Here is a 9,242-nt window from a genome sequence, read left to right as displayed (position 1 = left end):
CTGAAGATACCCTGAAGATGAGCATATTGCCTTCGATGTCGTGACACAGGACCTGGTGTGTCCCGACATCGACTTTGTGTGGGAAATAATTACGAGTCAATGGAGTTTTGGTCAGCATGATCAAACATTAAACGCGAGAACAACAGCTGACTTAGGGTTAAGGACGACGACCACTCTAAATCTATAAATAGGCTTATTTAACACATGTTATGGACATATTTTCATATTGTATAAATTTCTTCATAGTTTTAGTTTTTAATTTTTCCTTGTCTTACACTTTTATGTTATTTTCAGTTCAGGGATTAGAATTGTGAACTTGATTAAACTCTGTGAGGATTTGACATTCTATTCAATACAAATCAGACTTTTTCTAAACTTTATATTCTTGAATTATTATTCATGTCTATTTTATATATCAATTTTATGTTTTTATGAGATCCATGAGGAACTAATCCTCCTGTACGGTTTTGTAGGGTTCTCTTAGCGGATCAACTGTTTAGGAAAGGAAGATTTTAAACCCTAGGCTTGACTACCCTAGGAAGTTATCAAGATGGGAATTAACCCAAAATTGGTATGGCCTATTCGTGAACACCTTAACCCCGAACTGATTTTGACTATGAGGTCGAGAGATAAGTAGTTCTTGCCGACTCGTTATTCTAGTGGAAGATTGGAATATCCTATTAGTGTATCGACTAGTTGATTGAACAAGAAGCCTGAAGCAATAGTTAGTTATGATTACTAAAGTGAGCTAATCACCTATACTTAGATTTGATAAATTCTACTATTTGATTTCCCGCTATTTATTTAAGTTTTTTTTACTTTTATTATTAAAAACCCCAAAAATCCCTCTTTTATATTTCATCGTAATATAATCTTTTTAAATTACTAATAGATCTATTTGTGCTTAGGTTATGATTAATTTAGTGCTCGCCTCCCTTGGTTATGTTCCTCAAAGTACTCATCTACTCCATTCTAACTATATTACAACCTGACCTGTATACTTACAGATATCACCTTTTTAATATATTTTGTGCAGGATTTCTTCTATGGACGTTTGTACGTTTGGAGTGGTCATTAATCAATGATGATAATTTATATAGATACTTGTATGAGCAATATATATGTAACTAGAGATCAAGAAGGGCAAACAAAGCCTCAATGAATCAACAGAGTTATGATCGCATGCATGGAGACTACGATTATTCATCCAAACAGAACCCCTCAGTTTTTCGCTATGGTTATGCCTTCCTACTTATGTATGGTATTTATAAGGAAACATCTCCGAGTATCTAAAATGTTTGAGCTCATGACCGCATAACAACTGCCAATTGGCTCCCAGTTATTCTCCGATCCATGACTACATAACTACTGTCAATTGGCTCCCAGTTATACCCTGATCTAAAACCACATAACGACCATTGACTGGGACCAATACGTAGACTTCAATTCATGACCATATAAAACACTGTCACCTCGAATCTCGACTTGTATAGGATAGATTTTTGAGGTAATTGTCCCATCCCGACACGACATATGAAATGTATGTCTCGAAATTATATTGCATCACCGACAAATCAAGAATACCTTAAGCAGGAATAAATATTTTTGACGAAAAATTTGAACACTAAAGCGAGAAAAAAATCGAGAGAGAGATACTGTAAAGTAGAAGGATGATGGCTAGGAGAAATGATGGGTTTAGGGATATTGGATTATGGAGGGAGAGACCTTTTTTTATAGGCGTAGGGAGGAATAAGATTGAAAAGAAAAAAACTTGAGCTTGAAAATGCGTATCCGAAGAGGTGTTTTCAACGAATATCAAACAGAGGTGCCTTAAATCTTACCCAGGATTCTCGGGCTCAGCATATCTTGGTAGGCTTTGGAAGGATGGTGGATAGAAAGCGCGACTATCTGGGCGAGCTTTCCTTCTAACATGTCAAGGAAAGCGCGCCTAGTTGGACACTCTTTCTAGTAAATACAAAGAAAGTGTGTCTAGCTGGGCGCGCTTTTCCTAACATGTCAGTAGGAAAGCTTGCCCAGTTGGACACACTTTCTGCCCACCACCCCTCCAAAGCTTGGCAAGATGCCCTACCCACGACAATCCCAAGTAAGCTTTCAAGCACAGAAAACCATTTCATTATTATTATTCGAAGAAAACATATCTACTGAAACACGTTTTCAAGCACCTCTGAAGCATTCATTATTATTATTCGATGAAACGCGTTTTCAATCACCTTTGAAACTTTCATTATTATTATTTGATGAAAAAGCATCTTCTGAAATGTGTTTCCAAATACGCCTTCCCTCTCTCCTCATTCTTTTTTGCTATTAAACTATCAAATTATTCAATACTAAGAGAGAAGCAATTTTTTTCTTTTTTGAAGAGTTGCACTATCTCCATTTCTTTAGATAACCATCTAAGTTTTTTGTTCTAAATATTTAATTCATTTTAAATTGAAATTAGTCAACGAGTGAAATTCATAATTTTTTATGACGGTTAAATTTGTAATACAAACATTGGGGTCGTATTTGCAGGAGCCTAGTTCGTGGACTTGGTTTTCAATTGTAGCATTCAATTGAGTGAGATATAGATAAAAATTAGGAGGAAAGTTGGGGGTTCAAGCCGAGGAAGAATTTTAAGCTTGAAATGTAGATATCTGGCCTCATTAGTCCCCTTTAAATATAAGCTATTTGATGTTAAAGGTGAGATAGAGCTTGAGGCGATCCTAGATTCGTGTTTCTCAACTGGAAATTCTATACTCGAGTTATATGTCAAGTTTGTCGAGGTTGATGGAGTTGGCCTATCTTCAACTAATGTTCTAGATAATGCGGGAACCGAAACAGAAGTAGAAAGTCTTACGACACGGTTGTACAGTGGGTTCACTATTTTGTTACAAAACTCCAATTATGATGTCTCGAAATCATCAACAGAAGTACATTCATGTGTTTCAGGCATCGATTACAACTTTGGCGACCATTTGGTCCATTAGTGGGGGTACCTCAATAACCCGAACCTTAACACCCGGGCATAATATTTAGTCAATGCATTAAATTTCAACTCCGGTGGTTTGATATCATAGGGCAAAAGCATTTATATTGCTATGCCATCAACCTACACCGGTTGGCAATCTGGTGGAGATTTTGACCATAACATGAGGTATAGAAGAAATGATTATTTACTCCCTATGTTCAGAGCTAACGAGGTGACATCAAATCCTTTGGTTGAAGATGATGATGAAAATGTAGCTGAAAAAGAAGATGCAGGTGCGGAAGAAGGGAAATGGATGTTGTTCATGGATCTGAATCTGATCCTAGTTCAATTTGGTAGTCTGGGTCGGATGGTTTGGAAGCAACATTTTTTTCTAAATCAGAGCAGGCTCTAACTGAGCCAGAACCTTAAGGTTCTGATGGTGACGGTTCAGACAATGCTCTGACCCAAATCCATAATTCAGGGTATATGAACCTCTATCCCACATGCATAATGTTGACCTCTCTGCTAAGGGTGGGTTAGAGTTCCCGCACCTCCCACACAAAAGACCTAGCCATGAAAGTTCTTCTTCAACTTTTTGGGAATTAGAACTTGGCATGGATTATTCCTCAAAAGATTCTTTTCTTGTTGCACTAAAACGGTTCAGCTTCAAGAATGGCGTGAACTATTATGTCACAAAATCCCTTTCGGAGAAATTCAAGGCCAAGTGCCCAATACGTGATGGCAGGTGCCAATGGAAAATCATGACATCTTTTCGAAAGAAGACGAGCTTGTGGTCAACAAAGAAGTATATCAGTCCACATACTTGTGTTGCAGTAGGTGCATCATGCGATCGCCCGATATTTTTGTATTACCTGAAAATGGCCTTTGTATTTGCCAATAAAGTAACTTTGACTCCTCTTTTGCAGTTGTAAGTCAAGATCATCCGAGGTTAGATTTCGAAATCATAGCTGACATAATTTTACCTTTGGTGAAAGCGGGTCCTAGGATTCCCGTGACTTTGTTGATTGCCAATATTCGTAGTTAGTATGATTACATGCCATCGTACTACAAGGCATGGGTTGCAAAACAAAAGGCTATGGAGAAATTGTATCATAAGTAGGACATGTCATATAATGATGTGTGGTAGTGTTGTCAGGTATTGGATCGGTACGTACCAGGTTCCGTAACCAATTTAGAAATGCACCCAGCATTCTTCTGTGATCATTTGGTCCCTAGGAAAAGAATTTTCCATTTATTCTTTTTTATCTTCGACCAATGCATGGTAGCTTTCTGGTACTGCAAGTCATTGGTACGACTTTTCCGATAGCGTTTGCAATAACGTTGGGAGAAAAGGCAGATGATTAGGATTTCTACCTTAGCCAATTCCACCATCATATTGTCCCATAACCCAACATATGCGTCATCTGATATGAGGGACCCGGAATCTTGGTCACAATTGAACGACATGTTAGCCTTTGGGATTGCACATAGCATAAGGGCACGTTTGGTTCGCTGTAATGGAATAGAGCTGTAATTGAATAAAGCTATAATGGAATAGAGCTGTAATGGAATAGAACTGTAATAGTAATTCAATTGTTTGGTTGAATGTAATGGAATAGAACTATAATAGTATTCTTGTGTTTGGTTGAATGGAATGATGTTGTAATAGCATAAAGAAAAAAACTAAAATGACTAGAATACCCTTAGCAAAAATTTTTTAGGTAGATGATTATTGTTATTATTATTAAATTTTAATAAGATTGTTATTAAAATAATTTAATAAAAATAATAAATAATTTAACCATATTTTAACATAATTATTATTAAATATAATTTAATAAAATTCTTAATATTATTATTATATGAATTTATTAAAATCATAATATATAATACTATAAAAATAATATATAATCTATTTTATTTTTTTTAAATTGCAATACATATTTAATGTGCTAAAATATCATTAGGGAAACAAATAATTTAATTATTCTACAATGAAATACTAGATATTAGAAGTAATAAATAACTTGAAAATTATATTTCACATCTAAACATAATATTCATATATTAACAAAAAGTTACATGATTTCATTAGTTTATATGTCATAATCCATATGTTATAAAATTTTACAACATTAAAAAGTTATAACATTGTAATGACATTCTATCATGTCATTATACCATCCAATTTTCAGCAATAAAACACTTCAATTTACAACATTTATACACCTCAATTACAGCAATAAAACATCTCAATTTTCAGCAACTAAACAAATCAATTTGCAGTACTTAAAACACTTCAATTTACAACATTTAAACACTTCAATTTGCAGCACTTTAACACTTCAATTCACAGCATTTAAATACTTCAATATGCAACACTTTAACACTTCAAACATGATAAAGGCAATCTGTAAAACAAGCATTTACAGCAACTACAAGAATGAAGGGCACCACAACACTATCAAACTTGAAGCGTCCTTTTTGTAAAACTTGCCTCAGCATCCCGCTTAGAGGCCTCAATGGCAGCTTGAATCATTTGTTCTTCAATCTCATTACCATAGTCTGGCAAATTATCAAAGGCAGGAGCGCTGGGTGTAACATACAGGTTGTTAGAGTTATCATTCTGCCACCTTGGCTGCGCAATTGAATTGTCACCTACTTCATCAATTGTAACAGTCTCATGGGAATTCCGGCCGAGAGCTTGTGCAGTTTCAGAGGCATCCTCAACAGCAGGAGCATGACTAGATGGCTCATGGCTATTCTTAACCTATCTCACCTCTGTTGGATGTGTAACCATTTGTTCATGAGTTGAACCAGAATCACCATCGAAGAAACTGCTATGGAAGTTTCAATCATGAAGAGACGATTGCTCGTTTGTTCTAGATAATGGTAGAAATGGAAAGACTGGCCCATTTGGTACAACTTCATTTGGATCATCTATATCCATGGCATCATCTACAGGAACTATGGTTGATGTTGGCCTTTTTTTGTAGGAAACATGAGAAAACAAACAAACAAATAAAGCTATAAACCTAAAATTACTTATCATAAAAAAAATTAGCATAATTCAGAAATATATACCTATCACCCTCGCTGAAATATGCATTTACAGCTGTATTGAGATTGCCAGCATGCTCCAGGTGCCAAGTGAAACAATTAACAGATAACAATAAGATGTTATATCTAACTCAATTTTATGATATGATGCAAAGAATCCAAAACTCTAAGAAAACGCAACCCAAATAGACATTAATATGATGGTAAGAAGCATTTTCCAGCAATCTCAACATTTGTCTCCAAAAATACCTACAAAAAGGCCCTTAACAAACAACAGAATCAAAACCTAAGAATCTACTAGCTAGAATTAAACCTCAAATCAACCATCCCCGGTCCCTTAGGAGTTTAGCTGCAAAGAGAGTAGCAATGACGTATATGAGCTTCACTTTTAAATCACTTACTACATTGAATGAGACTTCTCGGTGTTAGCTGCCCATGTTTATGAAAGCATGACTAAGGCATGGAGGTTTAAAAAAACTTGTCCATTATCGCTGGCCAAACATTGTATACATTTTTCTGAAGCCATGAAGAGAATACAACTCTATATTCAAAACATTTACAACTTTTAGCTTTGCCCCTTTCTAGTGTCCAGTCAACCATCCAATTTCTTCGTTCTTGTTCATTTTTTAAAGCCAGTTCATTTGACTAATATAAGTTAAATCCAAGTAAAACAACTAATTGAAATGAAAAATAATAAAATTTTCAAATAATTCATTCAAACCTTAAATTAACCCTTTGATTATAGTCATTGGCTAAACCCAAGTCCAATTACAACCAATAAAAATTCAGTTATCTTCAACAAATGAATGAAACAATTATTAGAAAAATAAATCAACAACATTAAGCAGTATATTATAAACCCTAAAAAATTAAAAAAGAAGAAATCAACCGATCATTGATCAACCTACAATCAGAAGCCAATTCGATAATCCAGTTTAAAATTTTAACAAAATGAAACTAAGATTTAATTAAAGATTTTCCAAAAACTACCTTTAGCATGGAAATAGCAACAGCTTCGGGTGCCCCAGTGATAATGATGAAAGTGTCAATTGCTTCTTAGGTCTCACCATTGCAAAATAAGAGAGTGAGCGAAACAGTTGGGCTGGAGATCTGAGACGGTGGAGCTGGTGAAAGATGCAAAGATTAAGAGAACTTGAAGGGCGCGTAGCGTATGATGAAAGTGAATAATCGAAGCCTTGACTTTGCTTTGCAGAAATAGCTTTTGGATTGGCTGTCGTTTTGAGGTGAGAATTTGTGAGGGTAAAGTTGAGGAGGGAAGGGAATAGAAATCCCTTTACAGCTTACCTAGGTTTCCTCTGCAATCAAAGGAAAAAAAGGGAAACGTAGAGATGGAAAGGAAAGAAAGTTACCAGACTGAAGGAGAAGATGATGGTTCCATTACAGCTTCTTCATTCTCTCTGGGTAAAGGTGAGGGGAAAATTTTAAAATAGGGAAAAAAATTACTCCCGTGGAATGGAATGGCTATTCACTAGTGAAGGAAGAGAATGGCTATTCAACCTTTTCCTGTAATAGAGCTGGAATGGATTCAGGCTGTAATAAAGAAAGTTACCAGACTGAAGGAGAAGATGATGGTTCCATTACAGCTTCTTCATTCTCTCTGGGTAAAGGTGAGGGGAAAAATTTAAAATAGGGAAAAAAATTACTCCCGTGGAATGGAATGGCTATTCACTAGTGAAGGAAGAGAATGGCTATTCAACCTTTTCCTGTAATAGAGCTGGAATGGATTCAGGCTGTAATGCCATTACAGCCAACCAAACTAACGTTTGGTGGTGGGCCCACTGAATTGGGGTTGAATGCATTCCTATTCCCCAAAACCAAACATGCTCTAAGTACTGTATAAGACATGTCAGCTCCAACTAACACACAAAATGGCCTTTGGATAGTGAGCGGGATCAAGTCATTAACATCGGTATGTAGTTGCCAATATTTCCACAATCATGCTATAACTTATTTCATATTGTTTGCATTCATGGGCATACTTTGTACGACAATGTACGAGCTCGTCCAACACCGTTTCCATGAAATGTCGAATAACTTGTGTGTCATCAACAGTTCCGCTGCAACATATCTCGCTAACATAACATTTGACCAGTGTACACAATCGTATGATGGGGGTCTATGATATAGGCATATAACAACGAACCTAACAGAATGCATCAATTCCATATTGAAGAGGACAAGTAATTTGTCAATAACCCTAAAAATCGGGTTAGTAAAAGTGGGTAATTGATCGTAGCCTCGAGAGAGATATTAGGATTAGAGTTGTAGATATTAAAATAAATTAAAATTAAAATAATTGGTTTTAATAAAATAAATTAGTAGAGATTAAATTGAAAAGAATTTTAAATTAGAGGTCAAATATGTAAATTAAGAGTTTTAATTGAAATAAGGGTTAGTTGGAAAATAGGGAGAATAGGAAGGAGCCCTAGGGTAAATAAACCAAATTTTAAAAATTGGTTAGCTATATAAGACCACCCACCATCCCTTCCCTCCACACATTCATCCATTTGAAAATTTTGTTAGATCTAAAATTAGGAGTTTTCTCTTAAAATTTTCTCCATCATTTTGATTTTCCAAGCATCCAAACACATTTTTCTTCTTCAATTTCAAAAGAAATTCATCATATCTCTTTAAATTTTCTATTATTACTTAGCTCGATTTTTGCTCAAATTGATCCAAATCTCGTGGAGTTCTTCAAATCAAAGGTAATATTATGATTTCTTATTGTTTAAACATTATTATGTTGTTTCAATTTGAGATTTTATAGATCTAATTAATAAATCATAAGATTTATGGTTTTAAAGCTTATTTTTTACTGAAAATGGTAGATCTCGTAATAGAGAGCTAAGTGATTGTTTCAAAATGATCTTCAACTTATTTTGATGTAATTAAGAGGTTTATAAACTTGATTTAAGCAAATCATTAAAGAATTTGAGTGAATCAAATGATTTTTCTTCTTTGAGATTTAAAACGAACGTAATTTTTCAGAAAATGTTAATTTGATTAATTGAATAAAATGTATGTGAACCCTATTGAAATGTGTACAAGCCTCCTATATTATATGCAAACCTTGAAAAATTGTACGTGAACCATATATATTATGCGAACCCTATATCATGTGCGAACTCATATGCTATGCGGTTACATATATGTATGAGAGCCTATTTGTTTGCGAGCCTATCTGTTTGTGAAC

The 9,242-nt window shown here is 34.9% G+C and overlaps 1 long non-coding RNA gene across 3 annotated transcripts; it reads right to left on the bottom strand.

Annotated features, from left to right (window-relative positions):
- Nucleotides 1-5,294: 5,294 nt before the first annotated feature.
- LOC107901563 (uncharacterized) lies at nt 5,295-7,926 on the bottom strand. Of its 3 annotated transcripts, none has more exons than XR_001685316.2 (3): nt 7,019-7,855; nt 6,053-6,105; nt 5,295-5,952 (listed from the first exon to the last, which is right to left on the bottom strand). It is a non-coding gene; the product is annotated as an uncharacterized lncRNA (long non-coding RNA). The 3 variants fall into 3 exon arrangements; XR_001685317.2 differs by having other exon boundaries at nt 6,053-7,259; nt 7,399-7,854; XR_001685315.2 differs by having other exon boundaries at nt 6,053-7,926.
- Nucleotides 7,927-9,242: the final 1,316 nt, after the last annotated feature.

The sequence above is a fragment of the Gossypium hirsutum genome, chromosome D06 (assembly GCF_007990345.1).
Source record: "Gossypium hirsutum isolate 1008001.06 chromosome D06, Gossypium_hirsutum_v2.1, whole genome shotgun sequence".
In the NCBI taxonomy this organism is placed as follows: domain Eukaryota; kingdom Viridiplantae; phylum Streptophyta; class Magnoliopsida; order Malvales; family Malvaceae; genus Gossypium; species Gossypium hirsutum.
Note: the sequence above shows the minus strand (reverse complement) of the source record. Positions and strands in the feature narration are given on the sequence as shown.